Source organism: Mustela nivalis, assembly GCF_964662115.1.
Source record: "Mustela nivalis genome assembly, chromosome: 10".
Classification (NCBI taxonomy): Eukaryota; Metazoa; Chordata; class Mammalia; order Carnivora; family Mustelidae; genus Mustela; species Mustela nivalis.
In genome coordinates, this window is record NC_139029.1 from 70,640,505 (window position 1) to 70,665,260 (window position 24,756).

General features: G+C 36.3%; 1 long non-coding RNA gene and 1 pseudogene across 2 annotated transcripts in view; one reads left to right on the plus strand and one right to left on the minus strand.

Annotated features, from left to right (window-relative positions):
• The window catches only part of LOC309843068, a 135,722-nt gene that overhangs the window by 28,606 nt on the left and 82,360 nt on the right, over window positions 1–24,756 (minus strand). The gene's annotated exons all lie outside the window — the stretch shown is intronic.
• On the plus strand, window positions 478–23,960 carry LOC309842486 (calcium-activated chloride channel regulator 4-like; annotated as a pseudogene). The gene is made up of 14 exons: window positions 478–633; window positions 4,694–4,762; window positions 4,914–5,060; window positions 6,986–7,093; window positions 8,743–8,920; window positions 9,279–9,497; window positions 11,462–11,641; window positions 14,173–14,350; window positions 15,633–15,739; window positions 18,493–18,705; window positions 19,321–19,588; window positions 21,421–21,591; window positions 22,934–23,161; window positions 23,522–23,960. The product of its transcript is annotated as a calcium-activated chloride channel regulator 4-like (transcript).

A 24,756-nucleotide genomic window follows, 5' to 3' on the forward strand; every position in this document is an offset into this window, starting at 1 on the left:
ATACAGTCTTCCTATATGCAGAAAATGAACCAGAAATAGAAAGTACAGAAAATATGTTTCATGAAAAAAATGGGCAGTTTTTTACAAAAAGATCTGATCTCAGGATGCCTGGGTGGCTCAGCTGGTTAAGCATCTGCCTTTGGCTCAAGTCATGATCCCAGGGTCCTGGGTTCCAGCAGGCCTTGGGCTCCCTTCTCAGCGGGGAGCTTGCCTCTCCCTCTGTCTGCTGCTCCCTGTACTTGTGCACACTCACACTCTCTCTCTCTGACAAATAAATAAATAAAATCTTTTTTTAAAAAATCAGATCTCTGCTTTAGGTCACTTTTATAGTAATATGCAATAAAATGATTGTGTAAACTGAAGTCAAACATTTTGCTACATATTATAACATTGACCTTTACATGGAGAGAGAAACAAAGTGAAAGAAAAGCCTTTGAACAAACCAACTTTGGGGCCAGGAATGCCTTGACAGGAACAATGGGGTTCTTAAGTTTTGTCTTCCTCTTAGTCCTATACCTGCTGCAGGAGTCCAATACTTCCCTCATTCAGCTGAGTAACAATGGCTATGAAGGCATTATCTTTGCTACAGACCCTCGAGTGCTGGAAGACGGAAAAATAATTGAACAGATAAAGGTAAGAAAGAAATGGGGTTTCTATTTGAATTGTGGAGAAGGAAAAACATTGTTAATAATTATGGAAACATCTGAATGCTGCAGGAAGCTTAAAAGCATCATGGTACAGTAAAAATAATGTTGGAATGGCAGAGGAAATTGGAAGTTCAAGGTCGGGTTCTATCCTGTTTGACCATAAGACCAGAGACAAGGCCTAGAGCCTCCCTGATCCTCAGTTTCTTCATCTGTATTCAATGAGCAATTGAATTCATCTGTTCCTCGAACACTGATTTAATGAATACTTAGGACATGGCAGGGAGATGAAAGAGTGACTTAATTCCTTGCCCTAATTAATTATTTGCTCTCATGCAGTACACATTCTTTTTATATAATATAGATAATAAAAACATGCAAAATATAGCACGTCGGATGGTAGTACGTTGCCATGGAGTAAAGTAAATCAGCAAAGGGGGATAGCAGTGCTGGTGGGGCTGGGTGGGAGGCTAATGTGTGTTACTGTTTCATGTATGGCAGTCAGGAAAGGACTCACTGTTGATGGTGATATCTGAGTGGCAATCTGAGATGAGTAAGGGAAGAACCCACTGAAAACCTGGAAGAGGGAACAGTAAGCATGCTTGATGTGACCACCAGGAGATGATGGCAAGGAAGAAGGATGGGGAGAACTGAACATGGGAGACACAGGAGGCCCAGACCACTGGAAAGACTTGGGCTTTTCTTCTTCTGGGTGTCGTGAGAATCCATGGAAGGATTCTGGGCAGAGGAGGGGTATGCTCTTTCATGCATTTTCTGGTATCACTCTGACTGCAGTGTTGAAGAAATTCTGTAAAGGGCTTCTACTTATCATTCATCCTGTATGGCTCTATTACAGCACAGAGGTGTGAAGGGACACCAGGTAGGAAGCTACTGTAGGTGAGAAGTGGTGGTGACCAGGAATAGGAATATTGTGCTAGAGATCATTAAAGTGGTATAATTCTGAACATATTCTGAGGGTATCATAGACAGATTTGCTGATGTTTTAGCAAATGCTGATGGTTTAGCATGGGGGAGAGGGGGAGGGAAAAATAGAACTCAAGGAAGACTTCAAGGGTTTTGGCCTGAACATTAAGAAGGATGGAATTATCATCAGTTGAAAAGGTGAAGACTGTAAATGGGGGAAAAAATAGCAGGTGGGAGATCAGGACTTTTTATGAAGCATTTTGAATTTGAGATGCTTATTAGACATACATACAGATGGAGATAGGAATCTGAATTCAAGGGGGAAATGTGAGTGGAGATAAAAATCTGGGGGTCATCAGTGTGTAGAATGAGATTTAAAGCCATGGGACTAAATGAGTACATTAGGAAGTGCAGATGGAGAAGGGAAATTCTCCAAGACTACACCAAAGAATTTGATTTCTAAAGTTTCTTCTAATTATAGCATTTCACGTAATAAAGAGATTGGCGTTCCAGTCATGCAAATTAGCTCTGCCTGTCCCTGATATCAACAGTTACTAATCCCTTGCATTCAATTCCTCCACTAGTGTATCCTTAGGCTCACTGATTTAGCCTTTTGTGTGTGTGTTGCTACCCATCAGAAGCTGATGTGCTTGACCTGGGTCGTGAGCAGGTGACTCTATGGCTGCCACTTATTACTCACTCTGAATAAACTCTTGAAGCATAGCGGTATTCATTTATTGATAACTTTTGAATTCCAGGGAAATATAAAGATTTCTTTACTGAAAAGCACAGGCTTGAATAGCAGTTAATTTAACTGATTCTGAATGATGGCTTCTTAGTATTCAGGAATAATCAGTCAGTTTCAAACTTTTCTGAACATTGGAAATCAGTATTTGAAAGAATTATTTATAGGGGGAAAAAGCTTATTAAAATGTCTTCTACTGAACACCACAAGTAAAAGTTCAATTATTAGTAGTTAGACATGCCTCTGGATTACACAATGTTTCCTGACATTTTTCCCAACCCTCTACAAAGTCTTTGCATTTATATTATGAGGCAACCTTGTGAAAATCTCTCGTCCACATTATACAGAAGAGAAAACTGGTAGTTGGAGAAGTAAATAATTTTTCTAAGGTTACATTAAGTAGCACACAATTACATCTGAGATCCAATCCATAGGCTTTGAAGGCTGACAAATCTGGGCTTGAGTTCTGGCTTATATAAGGTAACAAAAACTACTCCTTTTTCTAATTGGTGAACCAACTTGAGGACAATAACTTACTTTGGGGATATTATCTGACCATAGTAAGATTCATGCTGAACTTACTCATAACTCATGATCCGAGATGTCAGTTGTCAATTTTCCTTATTCCTTTTATTCATGTGTCTTTTTGGTTTAAAAGTACTTATTTTTTTGAAATATAGTAATATAATAATATTAATGATCTTTGATCTGATTAGGATATTATAGGAATTCTGAGAAGGAATTTTGAAAGAATATTATAGAAATTTTGCTCAGAAAGCCTGTGAGAACAATTATTAGGCACCCTACCATGCCTAAGGGATCATAGTCTTCTGACACAGGGGTCTGTAAAATCCCTTAATGACTTGAGAATATACCACTACCCAAGGCAGTTGCACAGAGCTAAAGATACTACAAAGTAAATGTAATCCCTTGGAGTTATGCAATGCACAACCCACATAACTGTATACAGCAACCTACTTTTCCAGTCTGTACCACAATTCAAATCACCATATATATTTTTTATCTCATAGAAGAATAGATAACAATTGCTCCAAGGAAAATGTGACAACTGGCTGATATCTAAATATTCCAAAACAAAACATGAGGAAAGGCATTCTTAAGGAACAGGTAAACAATTGATTCATCCACTTTAGGTCAGTGATGAAGTAATTCCCAATCTACTTCAGCAGATCTCTGAAGCCCCTTTCCTAACTCTTAGCTTTCCTAACTCCAATTCTTTGGACCTTTAGTTCTCGGCACTCTGGCTTCTGACTGATCCCATGGCTCTGAACCCAATCAGTTTGCTGATAAATATGAGTCAGCATACTGGACTCTCTTCAAGAGAACAAGACAGAGAGCCCTGGAGTTCCTGAGGAAGAATAATTCTACTGTGGGCTTGTGTCAGGTCAGGAAGCATCATGGAGGAGAAGAGCCCATCCTGAAGGAAACAACACTGTTACAGGATATTGCCATCAAGACGAAGAGTTTGATATTGTCATCCAGCACCCTGGATCCCTCAGTTATTTGGTGGTTTTGATTATGTAGAATAGATCACCATTAAGAACATTCATCCATGTATTTCTCCTACTATCTCCCTTATCAATCATTACACTTTTGGGTTCAGGATACTGAAGAGTATAAAGTGATATTTTCAGCTGCTCTAAAAAGCTCTGTATCTCCTATGAATTTTTCTATCACTCTACCCCCCAGCCCCAAATCCAGCTGCCTGTCCTGGAGAGTAAGAGTATAATGAAAAAGCTCTTATGTCCCTTCTCTACAGGCTGTTTCAGCTTGCATCAGCTAAGGCTGCTCTCTATTAAGACTTATTAATGGTAATGATACCAACCAGTTTTTTGACTGCCTATGTGTAGGGTACTATATAACTCATTTCATGTTATGTTCACCTTAAAGAAAGGTTGTAATAGTCCATTTAAAAGATAAAGAAACTAGCCTCAGAGTGTTAAATTGCTCAAACTCTATTACCCAAGAGTTGCTAATGCCAATATTGGAACCAAATAGATGACTCTATAGTCTAGGCCTTTGTAAGGGTAGTTGGGTGGCTTAGTCAAGTAAGTATCTGACTCCTGATTTTAACTCAGGTCATGATCTCAGGGTGGTGAGGTTGAACTCTGTGAGGGGGTCCATGCTGGTCATGGAGCCTGCTTAAGATTCTCTCTCTCCCTCTGTCTCTCTGTCCCTCCAACCCCCAATGCTCACACACATGCACTCTCACTCTCACTAAAAAGGAAAAAAAGTCGATGTCATTTTACATCATTTTTCTTAACATCAAACAAAAGCATTTGCCTTTCAGTGAAGGGCTATAGAAAACTCAAAGCCTTTAATGTATAAGATTAAGATGTATTTTTGGACTGACAGTTAGCAGAGTGGGAACTGTGTAGCAGAGATCCTGCTCACTTGTCAGAGGCCAAAACATGAAAGCTACAAGCACGTAAGAGGCAAAATGCTTCTCTTAAAAAATTATATTTTCTAATGATCCCCAGTTTTGCAGTACACTGATTGGTTTAGAGTTAAATGTTTTAGAACATTTAACCAAATGTTTCTATTTCTGATGTTTTAAAAATATTTTTAAACATTTTCAGGCTGATGTATTAGTTGCACCACCTACCTTCCCAGGTAGAGATGAACCATATACATATACTTCACAGCTTGTGAAGAAAAAGGAGAATACATTCATTTCACCCCTGACTTCATCCTTGGAAAAAAACAAGATAAATATGGACCATCAGGTAGGAATTTGCAAAATACATGCTTTGCAAATGATTCTAACATGCAACTTTGAATCCACGTTAAGCTTACAGGCCTTGGAGTCAGAGTCTCTAGGTTCAAATCCTGACTTATCAATTGTGTGTGACCTTGGGCAAATGACCTATTTTCTCTGTTCTTACCTCCTATAAGACAGTAAATAGAATGTTTCCTGCCTTGTGGAATTGTTGTAAACACTGAGTTAGATGATCTATATAACTGTAGTCAGAACAATGTCTATAGTAATTTGAACACAGGACAACAATACATTTTTTTTATTTTAATTTTTTTATTTTTTATAAACATATATTTTTATCCCCAGGGGTACAGGTCCGTGAATCGCCAGGTCCACACACCCCACAGCACTCACCAAAGCACACACCCCCCCAACAATACATTTTTTAAGACTTACTTTTTAGATTTAAATTTTTTAGTTCTCCACAGCTGGATATTAATCAATCACCAGCTGCTTCCGTGGAAGACAAAGGTAAGGCGAGCTAGAAAGAGTCAGGATGCCGGTTCTTGGCCAAAAGAAAAGACTCACAAGCTGTTAGTTGCTGATATTATCATTCAACCTGTTTGGTTTAGCCAGATGAACTGTCTGTAAGTGATCACTCTAACCTAGAAAAATAACAATTTCATCTAGTTCAATCTAAAAGTTAAAATTATTGGTTCAAACCACTAAAGCATATTGATACAAATCATTGTTAAAGGAAGGTTCAACTCACATGTAACATTCAGAGGAAATCTTCCTAAATCCTAAAATCTCCTTCTCCCATTACCTTTCAATGAGCACATAGTAAGTCTCTTGTCTCTGTCAAATGTTCAGCTAGCCCTGGTCCTTACTGTCACCTGGACCTGTTCCCCACCCTAACTTACAAGCTGTATCATCCTATCCCACCTCAATCTTATCTGTCCCTCAAACTTGAGTGTGATCATGTCTGTTCTCCTTGGCACCTCTAATCCTTTGCACCTTTCCTAGCTGGTATATCCAGCAAAATCAGTCATTTCAACTATAAGTGTAAATACCTCAATTCCCTCACCATTCATATCCTTATGTTTCATTCAACTTGCCAAATCCTCTGTACTGAGTTTCTGGCCAGTTTCCTTTGGCTCCTGTTAATGAATTTCCAAGACTGTGAAAGAAAATTATAAAACTAATGCCATTATTATATAAACAGGTTTTCCAAGCTCAGGGAAGCTCTCAAATCTACCCAACAATATTTGAACTTACTTATTCTTGGGTCCCTTTCTTATTCCCCTTAGCAGCTATTTTCAAACTTCTGTTTTTCTCAAGGTCTATAACTACTCTTGGGGTGCCTGGTGGCTCAGTCGGTTAAGCCCCTGCCTTTGGCTCAGGTCCTGGTGTCAGGGTCCTGGGATCAAGAAGGGAGCCTACTTCTCCCTCTTCCTCTGCCTGCCTCTCTGCCTACTTGTGATCTCTCTCTGTGTCAAATAAATAAATAAAATCTTAAAAAAAAAAAAAAAAAAAGCTCTACAACTACTCTTTCCAATCCCATCGGCAGATGCCCTGATTGAGAAAACAGAGCCCTATAGCCAAGCTAATTAACATATCTCCTCACATAGTTACGTATCCTTTCCATTTTATTTTATCTTATCTTTTATTTTATGTTTGTGATGAAAGAACCTGAATCTACTCTCTTAATAAACTAAAGTGGGCATAGGAGGCAGGACAACCTGCCATGCACCAAATCCCTGTTGCAGTCACTGATATGAGGGCTTTCTCCTCCCATACTGAGAGGTACAATTTCACACTTATTAATCTGGTTCCATTTGCCTAGAAAACCTAAAACCTAAATATAATTTTTTACTGAAAACTTTCTTAAAATATTTGAGGAACAATTTGTCACTTGAATTATGATCATTTATTTGAAATGTTTTTCTACAGGTAGACTGTCCATGAGTGGGCCCATCTCCACTGGGGACTGTTTGATGAATACAATGAAGAAGCACCTTTCTACAGTGCTAAGTCAAAAAAAAAAATCGAAGCAACAAGGCATAACCATTTAAATTTTCTTAATTACTTTAAGTTATAACTTCTTAATTTCCTTAGGTTGATTTCTTTTCAATGCCAATCATTCTTTTTTTTTAATCCCATTGCAGATAATAGATGTGATGTCACCAAAGAGTGCTTTTCTGGGTTTCCTTCTTCTGGTTTTTTTTTTATTTCTTTATTTTTCTCTCCTTCTTTTTTTGAAAATACACCTTACAGTAACTACTTATCTATTTAAAATACACATAACTTCAAGAGCCTTTGGTAGCCAATTTGGCATATTTTTATACCTCTCTACCATAGCTGCCAGAACTCATGTGTGCTGAAATTGTATTCTGTGTAAGGGGTTGTATAGTATATGCCAAGTCAAAATTATTTATACTACATAAGAACAAAAAAATGGTTAACAAATAGTAGTAAATGCACACTAAATTAAAAATCAATCTTCAGAGGGGCAGATAAGGATTTCTTGGGATTTGTAAAGTTCATTTAAAAATACTGATCTAAAAATATCATGGTTAATCATAGATGAGCCTCTTAGCTCTGAGATCAAGAGAGAAAAATGATTTTTGGTAGTTGGTTTAAATTAAATACCATCAGCTTAATCAATCTTAGATGCCCTGTTGGGTCTATGGACTTATCAGAAAAAGTATAAACTGAAAGATACTTGAGTTCATTGAAGGCCATTCCTCTGCTCTATTGTCCCACCAGTTTTAGCACATGTATTTAAGAAGTATTACATTGATTACATTTGTTTATATCATATTCCCCCTAAATGTCTAGTCTCTGCTACAGAATACTCATCATGGTTGTTAACACAGATATCATTATGTTCAATGAGTTCTGGGACAACATGGCACCATTGCATACACATACACATATTTAGGAGAATACACATATTCTCCTAGAAGCATACACATATTTAGGAGACTCCCTAAATGACTGAATGAAATCTAGTAATTGCTTCTTAAATTTGAACTGGAAACACATTGAAAAGATGGGATACATTCACATTCCAGCATATATGTCATAAGTACTACAACCTGCGGCCAATTCCATGCAATAGCACTTATGTCAAAAATGTCCCTACCAGTAAAGACTACTGTCTTAGGCAGTACCTCAATCTTTCCTTTAAGCCACATTTCACTTTGGATCAAAATATCCCTGAAAAACCAAAACACTTGTAGCTATGTCATATCACATTCGTTTGGAGATAACTTCTTTGAAAAGAATTCTACAAAGAACTTCAAGCTGAGGTAGTACCAAGAGTAAATGTTTTCACAAGTTGCCCCTTCCAGGTGCCAACATTGCATTTATCATCACAAGGCCTCCAGAAGAGAAGTTTGGAAAAGGGGAGTCTCCAGCCATTATTATTAACAGGACAGCAGACAGCAGCAGCTTTAATCACAACAGGAAACTCAGCCTTTGCATATACTAGACATCCCACTTAAAATTTCTTTCTGCAATTTCCTGAAAAACAGAAAATTGCTCTAGTAGGAACCCTTAAGTGTTGCTGTCAAAAATAGAATGTGTAAGAATAAAGATCTTGATATACAGGTCATTATTAAAAACCTTGATAGAAAGACTACTTAAGATTTTCAAAAATTTTAATTGTTAAGTTGCCTCAAAGACTGATTGTTACATATTTTCAGATGCTCCACAGGCATTACTGGTATAAACAGAGTTTATAAGTGTCAAGGAAACAGATGTACAATTAGAGCATGCAGGATTGATTCTGAGACAAAACTGTATGAAAAAGATTGCCAATTCTTCCCTGATAAAGAACAAACTGAAAAGGCAACCATAATGTTCATGTGAGATATTAATTCTGTAAATATGCCAACTATAATTTAACAGCACATATTTATATTCAAAGGACATGTTATCATCTTTATAAAATATTTGTGCAGGTTACCTAATAAATTAGATGTATTAATAATAGAGTTCTTTAAATATTAACTGGCCTATGGAAAGCACAACTACTGTTAGCTAACTAGTGTTAGCTAGCTACTGTTAGTTATTATTACAATTATTCAAAATCTGTTACTATTATATGATTCCTTAAACAAATCTTATTTCATTAAATAAATGATATATTTGCCAAACATATTTTTTGTTTCTCAGATTTGTTATTGAATCTTAAATGCGTTGTATATAAAAAGTTTCTTTCACTTTATTAACCTTTTAGGTTGTTGAATTCTGTAATAAAGAAAACCATAGCAGAGGAGCTCCAAGCCTACAAAACAAAATGTGCAATTCCAGAAGTACATGGGAGGTGATCAGCAATTGTGAGGATTTTAAAAACACAACATCTTTGGTGGCACCACCCCCTCTACCTGTCTTCTCACTGCTGAAGATCAGAGAAAGAATTGTGTGCTTAGTTCTTGATAAGTCTGGAAGCATGAGTGTAAGTGTATGAGCCCATTTTCCCTGGATGTGGGGACACAGAAGTGATTGAATAGCTAAGAATACTCTGAACACTACCTGCTTGTTTTAAGTTGCATGGTGGCCTAAGTTGCATCCTACAATGATGATCTCAAGAGGAGCAGTGAATATTGTAAATGAAGAAGTGTAGCAATAGAGTTAAAAAGTCCTAACCCAAGATCCAGCTCCAGAAAATGGAGAGTTTATTGAGAGGCACTTTTAGACCCTTTAGTAAAGCCTTAGGATCAGAACTAAAGATTTTTAACATGGACATGCTTTCTACTGGAAACACTTAATAGACATGAGGAGAGAGTGTATTAGGGCCCCTGAACTCCATTCCAAGTCAAGGAACAAGATCAACCAGGAGAATTGTTAATATGGCTTTACCTTATTTGCATAATCTATATAAATGACCTCTTTATACTCAAAGACACAGACAAAAATCATCACTATAATGAAGATACAGTCAGATTCAGCCATTCATTCCTTCTTCTATCATTCAGTGAATGGAGGGCACTGTGCAGGGCTCTAGGAATAGAACTCATATCCTTAAAGAGTTCAGAGTTGAAAATTTTCTCTCTCTTCCCCATTATCTGGTTAACTCATACATATTGGACTCCTGGCTGGACTAATGGTCCTTCTACCAGTCGCCCACAATGACCTGTGCAAACCTTTATTACCATATATTATATTGAAATTACACATTTCTCTCCCACTAGATTAGGAACTCCTCTAGGACTTGAAGCAGTGTTCTCTTCATCTTTGCATTCCTTTTGCCTGAAACGGAGTTTATCATGTATAAGTACTCAGTAAATAATTGCTGAAATGGACTACAAATGAGTGGACATATGTGATAAGGGACCCAGAAGGATGGCACATTTGAGGCAGAACAGAGCGTACTAAAAATCAAGAGAAATGTCTTCTAACAAAAGGGGCCTGGGTGGTTACTGAAAAGCACAGAAGATGACACAGTTGAATGAAATAATCCACAATAGCAGAGTTTCAGAAAGAGCATCAGAATGCTGGGAACCTATCCATAGATTTGTTCTAGGAAGTGTTGCTGGGGAGAGAGGAAGCTCCTTATTGGGAAAAGATGAGCAACCTCCTTTGGACAAGATACGGGTAGAGATAAGTTTAAGGGTAAAACAAAGGGGTAGAGAGAAAGCCCTCAAAGATGGAGATATAAGAGCAGTTTTTCATGATGACTTTGTTCTAGGTAGTTCAGAGGGAAATTTGGATTGTGTTGGGGGTGGGGGGTACCACAGATCAGTTGGTGATGAGGGACTGGAAAAGACAAACGCATGAAAGGGCTTACATCCTGGGCATTCACCTAGCAAAGAGGGATGTGAATTTTAAAGAGTTCTTTGGTAATTAATTCCAATTAATTCCATTTAATCCATTGGTAGGGAAGTGGTGAGGAGAGGTTAGGAGCAGAAGAGGAAATGGGGGGAGAGAGGTACTGACACTCTCAGATTGCAGCTGGAGTAAGTTTCATCTTTTGGGAAGTCCCCAAGTGGAAGGGGAATTTCAGTCTCTAGATGGAGTCCTTGATAGTCTGGTTTGATACTGTGGGATCTGGGGAGCGTTTTCATCTTGACACAACTGGAACAGAGGATCCCAGGAGTTATTAGGCAGTCTCTAAGGTGTGAGTCACCACCCCCCAATTCCAACCCAACCCCCACCCTATCCTCCACCTCTAATTTGGGTGCTTAGCAGCCAAGAATACCTTAGTTAAAGCCTATGTTCCTTACTATGCCATAAGTGTTCCCTAATATGTATAACTATATTTTTCAGTTTTATCAATTGAAAGAAAGTTGTGTTCTTTAATAACACTAATTACTACTGGTAAAAAATTAACAACAAATACTATTCACTCATTTTACATAATCTGCTATTATTTCCCAAATGAAAACGCTTTGGTTGTTTTTCTTGATCTTTTTTATTCAGGGTTTTAATCACCTGAATCAAATGAATCAAGCAATGGTGCACTTTGATAGTACCACCAACATTAAAAGAAATCTAATCCAAATAATAAGCAGCAAGGAAAGAAACAACTTCTTGGAGAGCTTAACTACAGAAGCTAATGGAGGAACTTCCATCTGTGCTGGAATTAGATCAACATTTCAGGTGCAAACCATATTGCAAATGTAGTTTGTTCTTTTTTTAAAAAATAAGGTTTAGTTTGCATACAATACCTTACTAGTTTCATAGTGATTTGATATTTTTATACATTATAAAATGAAAAGTCTAGTTAACTACTTGTTACTATACAAAATTATTCCAGTATTAGTAGCCATATTCCCTATGCTGTACATTATATCTCCATCACTTATTTATTTTATGACTTAAAGTTTGTACCTCATAATCCATTCACCTAGATTCTTTTTTATTTAAATTCTATTAGCCAGTGTATAATATGTCATTAATTTTTGATATAATGTTCAATGATTCATCAGTTGTATGTAACACCCAGTGCTCATCATATCAAGAACCCTCCTCAATGTCCATCAGCCAGTTACTCCATCCCCCCACCCACCTCCCCTTCCACAACCTTCAGTTTGTTTCCTGGACTCAAGGGTCTCACGGTTTGTTTCCCTCTCTGTTCCCTTCTGCATCCCAATGCTCATAGCAGCAAAGTCCATAATAGCCAAACTGTAGTTTCTTCTTTTTTTATGATTAGGACATTTTTATGTTAAATGCTGCCACACATACATACTGCCTAATTTTAACATGACTAATACAAAGAAGCACAGGACTAAGCTTATAGAAAAAAATTATTGAATGATTTTTTAATAGATCAGTAAATCAATGAATAAACTGATGGGTAAATAAATGACTATTAAAATGCCACTAGAGTATAAACCAAATCAAGTCAGGGCTTTGTTTTGTTACCACGAAGTAGTCGGTATTCAATAAATATTAAATAAATATGTGTGTTTGGGCAGCAAAACTTGACAACTCCTAAGACAATGAAGTAAGTTATATGGTATGATTCCACTTTTGGCCAATCTTCATTTCAGTTTCTATGACACTCAGCTGAGGAAAACTGAAGTTTATCAAAGCAGATGTAGCAGGGGCTGTTAGTCATGATTAGGGTCAAGAATACTGGTCAGAACATGAATTTTAACATCAGAGTACTGGCTCTACCACCTACTACTATGTGATCTTAGGCAAAGTTTGCAATCTCTTTGGACTCCCAGTGACTTATCTATAAAATATAAGAAAACACGAATGCCTATCTCATAGTACTGTTATGAAGATTAAATAAAATGCTATATTTATGTATACAGAAAAATATTATATAGTAAATATATATTTCACAAATGTCATAATAATGACAATGGTCATTCATATTTGGATAAAAATAAGATTCATAATTATATTCATATATATTCATTATATATTCATAAATATATATTTCACTCAGACTTGTAGGGGAGTGTGATGGGAATGCTGTATAAATGCAATAAATGTATAACGCATTTTCTATCTTTTAGTCTGATTTTAATGTATGTCAGAGCATATTTCACATATATTACAATATATAAAAGCCATTGTTCACCTAAAAACATGCAAAAATTATGATGAGTCTGGTCACTCTGTTCCCTGACACCAGCTTTATAAGGAATATCTAAATTCTGAATTCTTTTGTTTTTTTATTTATTTAAATTCAATTAATTAGCATATAATATATTATTTGTTTCAGAAGTACAGGTCTATGATTCATCAGTTTTATATAATACTCAGTGCTCATTATCCAAACCCTCTTCTGCAAATCTACACACACCTCCACTTCAAGTTCATGAAAGCCACTGATAATGTCATTTGTTTATAACCAAGAATAAATTCTTTTTATCCTCTCTTATAGGCACCCAGATTCAGCACTCTGAGTTTCAAACTATTTGGCTTTATAAGAAATGGGTTCAAGCCACAAATAGAACTCAATTTCAATAAATAAAATTTATGTATTCTCTGAGCACCTCTAATACTTTTAGTTTTGTGCTCATTACTACTAGAGGTAAAATAAAAGTTATATAACAAGATTCCTAATCTTGACCTGTTTAGAACTTTCCATATCTTTTCTTTATAAACATACTAACGGTTCCCTAATTTGAAATCATTAACCTTTTTTAGAAGTAGAGGTGGAGGGTATTAAGATGGTGGGTATTAAGGAGGGCACGTATTGCATGGAGCACTGGGTGTGGTGCAAAAACAATGAATAGTTACGCTGAAAAGAAATAAAAAAAAAAAAAAAGTAGAGATGGAGTTTTAAGGTACCTAGCTGTATATGCAATAAATTTTATACACTAAAGTCTTGTTAGAGTGTAGTCTAGTCAGAGAAAGCAGAGAACTATTTAATGCTACATTCTGCAGCTATATTTTTGGTATCTGATTGACCTGAGTCCACAGACTGAAATGTCATTGTCATTTAACCTGCACCCACATAACTTCATTTGAGCAAACATTCCCTGCAGCAGACAGAAAATAAAATCATGTTTAAGTTCTCCTAAAAGTTGTTGATTGTAGATTCTATTATTTAAAACAGACGCTATCTCTTCTTTTCTGCACACTTTTATTTTCTCCGCACATTTTTTCTAGTATCCTGTAAGTCTTTTGGTCTAGGAACACCAATCGTTATGCTCTGATTGTATCTGCAGGTAATTAGAGAAGTATACCCTCAAATAGATGGATCTGAAATTGTCTTGCTGACTGATGGGGAGGATAACTCTGCGAAGAACTGTATTGATGAAGTGAAACAAAGTGAGGCTATCATTCATTTGATTGCTTTGGGACCATCTGCTGATCAAGCCATCAAAGAGATGAGTGCTATAACGAGTGAAATATGACCCATATATATAAGTCCTTTGATAGCAATGCATAAGTGTAAAGGCTCACAATGATTTCTCTCAAGCTCTTGCCCTGTAGGTGCTCTGCAAGACCTTGAAACCAGGGTCAAACCAGACCTGATCTCTGTTCACAAGGTGCTCACAATCCAGCTGGCTGGAGAGACATAAAAAACTACTAATCAAATAGCATAATCAGATAACATCCCTTCATGACAGGAGAAATATACAGAAATAAGGCACTATGTGAGCAGAGGAACCATAAATTCTCCCAGGTTTGTACAGAGACAGAGAAAGAAGGAATGAAAGATGAGGTGACTTCTGAGCTGGGCCTTGAACAAGGTGTTTACTTTTTCTGGAGACAGGAGGAGTGCGAGAAGATGATCAGGTCATGAGCAAAAAAAATCATGTTGGGTGATAGTGGAGAGATAGTGGGAAATCCATGAAACCAGGGCATAGGCTTTGGGATTGGGGGTAGGGGCCAGATGGGATTAATAGAGGCTCAGGCTGAAAAAATCTAAATAACAACAAAATTTCCTGATGAACTACAGGGTAGATGTTATCTTGGGTACAGAGACTGAATGAAAATGGACCACATGTTTTCAGTGCCTTCTTAAACGTAGTAGAATAAACAAAATTTATAACATTGTGAATATGAATTATTGTATTGGGTTGACTTCTAATCCTACCAAATATATACTTGTTTTTTAATGCTTAGTTGCACAAACTTCCATCATTTCAAAGTACTTTCATGGCCGTTATAAAATTTATTTCTGTTCCAAAAGGGTCCATCTCAATTTGTCTCTATTACATACCACTTTTCTATCTCCCCACTGCCAGTTATTGTCAGGATACCTCAATATGACAGGTCTTCAACTTTTCTGAACTGATTCTGACCCACTTTGGCTGAAAAATCTGAAGGCCAGAACTACCATAACTGTATCTTAAAAGTCAATAATTACCCTAAAGGGCAGCATAGTTTGTGAGCTCTAATACATGGAATTATAACATCTTCTTTCATATTCTGTGATTATTTCACACATTTCAGCCAGGAATATTTCTGTAAGTGGGATATAAAGACCGCTTACTTTTCCTAGTTATGACAGTTTTAAATTAACATTTTATTGTTAATCTTTACACATACTTGACTTTGTTCTATATTAATAATATATACTGAAACTATGATTTTGTTTACCCTGCTACCTTATTAACCATTAAAATGTGATAGGTATGTATTTTCTAGAAATCAGCCTACTTAATGTATTTAATTTTAGGAGGAAACCATTTTTGTGCTTCTGATGAAGCCCAGAACAACAGCCTCATTGATGCTTTCGGGGCTCTTGCATCAGGAAATACTGATCTTTCCCAACAGCCTCTTCAGGTCAGAGTCACCACTCCTCAGGTCTTTGTGTTTACATTTAGCCATAACCAAAAAAATAATTCAGTTGTTACAAGTTTTGAGTCCTATATTTTTCTAAAAGTACACTTTTAATTAAAATTAAAATTTCAGTATGAAATAGAAATTATTTTTTAAATATGACTAAATTAAGTAGTGAAATATATATGTATATATATTTTTTCTTTTCCCACAGAGTTTGGTTAAGGGATAACATCAAAACTCAACCATGTTAAATTTTCTGCCAAAAATAGACTTTGTCTTGTAAGATAGCTTTCATTTGTCTATGAATGCATAAAAGTATCTCACACTTCCAAGATTTCCTCTACTTGTCACTGCTGTGAAATAGATTTAAATTAGATGAATGCGTTTAAGAACCCAGTTTGGAAATGGAAACAAAGTATCTTGGAAATAATTTATCAGAAAAAAGACAGTGAATTATCATTGCATATCTACAAATTTAGGGCTTATCTTACTTCTTCAACCACTTTTTTCACTGACTTTTTATTTTACTCATCTCTCTTCTGAACTCTACTTCTTTTCTCATTTGTGTTTCAACAATATCACCATTTTCTATTTAGATTAAAAAATTTTGACAACCTCCTTCTTCATTCTTCATTCACATCTCATGTAAAATGTCAACACAGCCTGTTTCCTTCAAAATATTTTTACAAAATTATTTCTATCAATATCCATTCCTACCAAGTGTGTATCATGTAATTTCACCTTCCAGTTCACTAAGTCACTTTCCACATTACAACTTGCCAGGATCACCAAAACAAATCTATTTTCCTCTATTCTCCAACAATGAAGAGTAAGAAGGTATAAGATTCAGAGTTAAGACAATATGTGCAGATCGGTTTGGAAGTTGGGTTTGCAGCCTCACCCTGGAAGTAGTTTAAAAATTGATCTGAGATCTAGCTTGGCAGTGTATGGAGAATAAACTGAAAGAGAATAAAGTTCATTTCTGAAGGTTTCAATCTGGATGACTGAGAAAACACTGATAAAATTGACATGTAAACAGGGAGAAGTGATTTTGAGGCTATTATTTTCGGCTCTATTTTAACCTTGGGTTTTGAGTGGATTGTGGGACATTAAAATGGAATACTCCAAAGGGGTTTTAAAAGTAAGAGCGAAATATGGGATATCATCCAGAAAGGTGGCACATGCATGCAGAATACACTCAAAGTTTCAAGAATGGCTTTCTAAATGATGTGGAAAGGGCAGAAATTTCTGTTCCCCTCGGGCGCCTGGGTGGCTCAGTGGGTTAAGCCGCTGCCTTTGGCTCAGGTCATGATCTCAGGGTCCTGGGATCGAGTTCCGCATCGGGCTCTCTGCTCAGCAGGGAGCCTGCTTCCTCCTCTCTCTCTCTGTCTGCCTCTCTGCCTACTTGTGATCTCTCTCTGTCAAATAAATAAATAAAATCTTAAAAAAAAAAATTTCTGTTCCCCTCACCTGTAATGCCTATAGGTCCTTAAGTAGAGAAATAACAAAAATAAAAGAAATTTTTGAAATGTTAACCTGGGTTTGTGTAAATGATATATAGGTCTTGGGAGAGAATAGTGAGAATAGTTAGAGGTATGTTGCAATAATCTGAGTAGATGGGAACCTGAATTTGGATGGTGGCAGCTAGAATACAGAGAAAAGGCTGCATCTCACTCTTTACTCAGTCATTTCCCCCTAGTACTACCATGTAGCCAAAGCCTTCCAACTGTATTAGACTTTCCTCATGGGGTACCTGAAAAAGTTACTCAATTCAGATGTAACTTGATAATACTTGGTCCACTCAAACACATGCTCACTTCACATAGGACTGAGATTTTTGTCATTACAATGATGTCTCAGTAGTAGAATTCACTCTCTTCTATCAGCACTGGTATGAAAATATTTTTGTTTAAGACTGGTTTAGAATAGAAAAGACACTTCCCATCATTCCTAAAATGACACACTTAGGGAAAGCACCTTCTTGGTCACTGGACAGACTTGGCTTTCCTTGATGAAGAGCCACCCACAAAGACTTGAAAAACTTTCTTCAAAGCTCCTCTCAGAGAACATCCTATCTTTCACATCTCTTTACAGGATTCCAATCCTCACAGTTTGTCCCCTTTCCACTCTTGTTGGACATGTTTATTGTCTGATGCTACTCATTCCATTCATTTGTGAAAATTATTCAAGATTTCACATCAGGAGAAAAATCCATGTTTCCTTGTCTCATTATTTGCTGGTCCTGATTGTCTCTCTTGAGGCCCCTCTCTACTGTGTCTTTACTCAAATACTCTAGCCACCACAATAAGTATTTTTTTATAGTTCATCATTTAGATGGATAAAACTGAGGATAAAACACACACACACGCACACACACACACACACACACGCATGTGCAGACACCTATACCCTACAGCTAATTCTTCTCTGAGACTGTAGCATTCTTCACTGCTAAAGACTTGAGTGGGTGTTTGCCAAGACAATGCAAAAAAATAATAGGGTCATATCTCCAACTCTAAAACCCATTCTCCTGCTTTAAAGCTTTTATTATACCCTATCCTTTCCTGAGACTCTGTATTTCACACTATCTGACTGTCACATCCTAGTCAGCTTTCAGAGAGATCACAAGCCTAAAGTAGGATGCACTATATAAGCTTCTTCTCAGGCCAGAAATTAAAAACTTCATGAAAAATGAAAACAGAATAAAATTGTTCTCTTCTCTAGTCATTAATTTTTAAAATATATTTAAACAGCTTGAAAGTATGGGATTAACACTCAACAATAATCCTTGGATGAATGGCACTGTAATAATTGATAGCACTGTGGGAAAGGACACATTCTCATCACATGGACCAGACAGGCTCCTGTTATTTCTCTCTGGGATCCCAATGGAACACCAATGAGAAATTTCACAGGGGATGCAGTTTCCAAAAATGGCCTATCTCAGTATTCCAGGAATTGCAGAGGTAAGCAGTTAGCTTTTAGGCTTCCTCCCACATTTGTTTTATGGTGAAAATAAATGCTTTATGGTGAAAATAAATATGCTGAAAATACATTGTTTACTATAACAACTATGGGTGTCAATATTTGTATCATCTTCAAAATTATAATAAAATAGAATGTAATTCCTATGCCTATGTGGTCTCCAAAATTATGATAGCAGGAAAAAGGAAGAAAAAATGTATACATTAGGGGAAACAGAAGGAAAACAAATTAGGTAGGCTAAGAACTTTAAAGAGACAATGAAAGGAGAATCTGTGCAAATTGGTGTTTAGATAGCTATAGAGAGTCATTCTTTAGTACCATCACCAGATCATAGGATCTATGGACAGTGAGGTCAAAGAATAAGGCCAAGATCAAGGCAAACTTTCCCAAACTATTTTTCCCAGTGTTTGGACATCATGCATGACAATAGCCAGGATGCCCTGTCTAAACTGCCTCAGTTCTCCTCCTTTACCCTCAAAACTCTCAAAAACCTGTGTATTCAGTAACATGCTTATAAAATTTATTTCAGAGTTGGATAGTGAAAACACAGAAAAGCCTGATTTTGACTACTTACTATATTTCTCCTGAATTTTTGGGTGGGTGTTTGGACTTACAGTCTTCAACCCAAAGCATACCCAGAAACATGAACTATTACAGTAAATTCTCAGGCAGCCAATTCTTCTGTGCCTCCAATCACAGTGAATGCTAAAATGAACAAAGACACAAACAGTTTTCCCAGTCCAGTGATTATCTATGCAGAAGTTCTACAAGGGAATGTGCCAGTTCTTGGAGCCAATGTGACTGCTTCTATTGAATCAAATAATGGAAAAACAGAAGTTTTGGAACTTTTGGATAACGGTGCAGGTAATTCACAGTTTTTTATGAATAAGTCTGTAATTTCATAACTCAGGATATGTTATGGGTCCCTGCAGCAGTATGGGGCAGTAGGACAGACACCAGAAGAATTGATGTAAATTATGGATGAACAGGAGGACCAGCAGGAAATTCTGTCTGCATAAAACCTATGAAGTACACATCAAGTGTCCTACATATAGTAAGCACTCAATAAACGTTATTTACTGTCAGTATTATTTTGTCATCTGTACAACCAATGTCTGTTATCAGTCAGGAAGGTCTGATTCAGGAAGTTGAGAACAGCAAGAATTCCGAACAAGAATTTCTTAGGCACAAATCACTAAGAAAGCCCAGGCGGAGTGAGTGAAACACAAGCAAGCAGATGGCGTTAAGTGATAGAACTTGAGCCCCTGGCAGAGAAGAGGGAAACAGGTAAGAGTAATTCCCAGCAGCTGGAAAAAAGTACAACATGTAGTCTCGGGAACTGAGGCCCAAAGACAGGTAGAACCACCAAAACAGATGCAGACATCTCTAGAGCATCAGATACCAGGTCTGAAAAGCAGAAAACAAGACACAGAGTTGGCCATGCTCTGTTTCCCTGGTCTGTATGGGTGAACAGTACCTTTTTCCCAGACTCTGGATTGTTCTGGGAACTGATCCTTCTTTTGAGAGGGCAGTGAGCAAGGAAATTACCATACTGATAACCTTCTGAGTTGTCAGAATTTTCTATCAGTATCTTTTGCAATGTAATTAATTCAGTCAATTTATAATCCTATCATCAAATAGCATATGCCCTGTGAAAAATTTAGAAGGTAAAAATGTTCTTTGGTGCATCTATGTGCCATCATCGGGTATAATAATATTTCCCTCAACTATTTCCTGAGTTTTCCTCTTTTCCCAAACCCTGACATGCTACATTAAAACTTAAGCTGCATCTTGCTTCATTTCTCAAGGTTTCACCAGATGGCTACTGGTATGCCTCTACCTAAGAAAGTGTTGGTGATAAACAATGACTTGGAGCAGAAGTTCTCAAAGTTTAGCCTGCAAAGGAATCACCTGAAGGGCTTGTTATAACACAGAATGCTACGCCCTTCCCTCGAAGATCTAAGTAATTTGCATTTCTAATATCATCAAGAGGCATGCAGGTAGTGCTTGTCTAAGGATCCCATTTCAAGAACTGCTGTCTTAGAGGTTGAACCCCTGAGAAAGGTGTTTGCAATTTGATGAATAACTCTAGTATTGGTGATACCAAGAAATATACTTATGATACAATATTCCTTAGCTCACCTAAATGTTTATTCTAATAATAAATGGGGGTTTTCCATCACCAGACCAGGGAGTTAATGGATCATAGAGCAAGAGGTAAGGATATAAAAACAAAACAAAACAAAACAAAAAGTAGCTGAAGTCAAAGTAAGTCATTTTGAGGTGACTATGGTAAGAAATCCTACGCAGATGCTTTTTCTTAGTGGAGATCCTTTTGATTTGAACAGGAGATGAGATAATTATGTGTTTAGGTAAGAGCTGTAAGAAAACCATTTGGCTAAAATATGTAAAAAAAAGTACTATAATAGTCTGCATAGAAGCTGATAAAGTGAAGGTATTTACTACACATATATAAGTACCTGATTTATATATATATGCATATATACAACAAAAATGTATATCAATTTAACAAGATACTGGTTGGTAAAGCATAATGGAAATATTCCCTAATGAGTCAACCACAAAATAGCCTGATTGAGGGGATGTGCTTATAAAGTCCATATGCTTGGCTTAGAAAATGCACAATTTTTCTTTTTCTTTACAATAGTACTTTATTCCTTCATTTCTATGACAATGTGCCGATTCTTTCAAGAATTATGGGGTGTACTCCAGATATTTTATAGCTTATTCAGAAAACGGCAGATATAACTTTAAAGTACGGGCTCACAGAGGGACAAATGTGGCTGCACAATACTTACGGCATCCACTGACTAGAGCTGCACATATACCAGGATGGGTAGTGGATGGTAAATAATGATATCTGATATCTGGCTTGAATAATTGTGAGTTAACATGATAAAAGCTTCGAAAATTTTACAACTCAAAGTACAGCTTTTCTCATTTCTGAAATGAAGTTCTCAGTCATACTGTGTTTGCCTCCGAAATAACCTAAGCTTTGGTATAGGGTCTGGCATCTAGCAAGCACTCAATAAATGTCAGCCATTATATATTAGTTTGGAGCACCAAACCAATGAGAGACCAAAAGAACCCCTCTGGCTAGAAGTGCATTTTTATCCTGTTAACCAGCTAGTTTCGCTTCTGTACAAACGCTTGCTTTTTTCGCGCCTGCGGGCCCCCTGAACCAATCCGCTGGCGCCAAGTATGCCTGTTCAAACTGTCAACCAATCAGCTCAGCCCCACCCGAAACTTGTTTGTATCTGTCTATAAAAACCCTGCACCAACCCAGCTCTGGACCTCTCCCGTTATTGGCAACCAGCGGTGCAGAGGTCCACGTTCGAACCTGCAATAAACGACCCTTGCTGCTTGGCTTTGGCTCACGTCTCTGGTGGTCTTTTAAGGTGGGAGTAATACTTAGTTGGTATTTCACCAACATCAACAACAATATATCAAATTTCTAACTCAAGATGAAGAAAAACAGGTTAATGTGTGTAAAAACGGGTTATGTACCTAAATACATGCTTGTGGCAAAATTTATTTTTCGGATTACATAGATACCTGATTCAGTTTATAAAGATACTAAATAAGTAAATATTTATTTTGAATGTTTTTACTAAGTCAAAAGCAAAAATGTGTAGAGTAAGATGACGACTATTTGGATTAAGAATGCATTCTTTGTTAGCTTTCCTTCAGCTTGTCCCTTATCTTATAACCTTTAGGGGTTCTCTTTGGCAATCGGAATATAACTTGAAGTATTATTCCTTAGACTTGTAGCAGGGAGGAAGAGAGAAGCCTGGCACAAATGGTTTAAAGGGAAACAGTAAAAATTTCCCCAGGCTTACTCCTAGCCTGAAGATAATTTGAGAAATAAAGCAATTGTTTTTTAAAGGACATATATTGAATTATATAACATTATTCCCATTCAGTGCAGCCTTAATTCTAAAGTGATTTGTTATCCAATTCTATCCCACAATATCCTGGTCAGGATGCTAAAGAAAAAATTCTGCCACCAATTGGATGTTTATGACTCTGTCACCAAACTTAGTAAAATGTGACTGTGTACATTTCATATTTCACTACATATGAAAAAAGGGGAGGAGCAGGGAAATGTAGAATGAGGAATTTAATTCATTTAGTTCTAAAAATACTAGTATAGACTTTCTCATTAAATACTGCAAATTTTTAATGCAGGAAAAATTGAAGGGAATCCACCAAGAGTTGAAATTGACTCTCAAACAGCCTTGGAGAGTTTCACTAGAACAGCATCTGGAGGTGCATTTGTGATTGCAAATGTTTCAAAACTTCCCTTGCCTGACCTGTACCCACCAAGTCAAATCATGGACATTGAGGCCACCTTTGAGGGGGATGGGATCAGTCTAATATGGACAGCACCAGGAGATAATTTTGATGTTGGAAAAGGTAAGGATGAAATGACATGTAGTGTTGATTAAGTGAAAGGTGCTCATGGCAAAAGCAAGGGTATAAGCGTAGATGGGAGGAGAAGAATTTTTAATTAACTGCTCAGTGAAGTATTAATTTTATAATCTGATATTTTCAAATCAATCAAACATGACACATTATAAAGTGGTACACATTTCGGACAAAGAAGATAGCATTTAGGAGTTTAAAAATCAATTAAGCTTTCACTGAAAAATTAGTAAGACTTTGGCTATGAGTATAAGCTTTGCACAACTAAACATTTTTGAAGAGAATGGATAAAAAAGAATTTAACATGATATTCTCCAGTTTCTAATATATACCTAATTTTTTTTTTCTTAGCTGAACAGTGTATCATAAAAATAAGTGGAAGTATCCTGGACCTAAGAGACAATTTTGATAATGCTCTCCAAGTAAGCATTACTGATCTGTTACCAAACGAGGCCAACTCCAAAGAAACCTTTGCATTTAAACCAGGAAATATCTCAGAAGAAAATACAACTCACATATTTATTGCCATTCAAAGTGTGGATAAAAGCAATTTGAGATCAAAACTATCCAACATTGCACAAGTAGCTTTACTTATTCCTCAAGCAGAACCTGGTCCTGAATGAAGTCATCCTAATTCCGGAATTAGCATTTCTTCTTTGGTGTTGTTAGTGGTTGGATCTGTGGCAGTTGTCAGTTTTATTTTAAGTGCCACCATTTGTATCATACACAAGAAAAAAATTTCAAGAAGACCTAGAACAGGATTTTAAAAAACACAACAAAAAACTGAACTCTTAAGAGTTCTAATAGGGATACTTTGATTAAATATAAATGTCCAGGGGTACTTGGAAAATTGATAAGTTAATATTGAAGTTCAAATATTTTATTTATTTATTTGTCATAAAGAATGATGAATAAAGATTTTTTATATTGATACCTGATATTCATGTTGATTTTCTGATACAAAAGTTATCTAGAACAAAAATTCAAGAAGAATAAGTAAATTAAAGAACAATAAATTCTGTCAAGAAGTTAAAATTATCTATTTCAGTAGTCAAAATTCAAGTGTAGGAGAGCAAGTAAATAATACGTGAGAAAAAATAAATTTGGTCTTGGTACTTTTATGTTTAAATTGATATTATTGCTTTCACCTAAAGTCTCCACTTATATATTAATATATATAAAACATGAATAAGTTCATGTTTACTATAATTCATTGACATGGAAAATACTAGTAAATAAAAATCAATAACCATCTGTCAAACCACAGTTTTTCCTGATTTCAGCTCAATACAATCATTCATATATATATATATATATTTTTTTTTTTTCAGTTAAAAAGCCATTCTTCCCTGTGTATTTTTTTTCTTTTATTATAGGAAAGAATTATTGAAGGTACTGTCTTCTTCCCTTGCTTTCAGATAAAGAAAGAAAACTAAAAAATTTAAAATATAACATTTTAATTATTACTCCAATTATAGCCTAAAAGTTACACCAAAGTAATAAATGAGATTAATTAAATTAAATCAATTAAAGAGAGAATGTAGATTGGGAAGAGCATTAAAGTTCACATTATAATCCATGGCCAA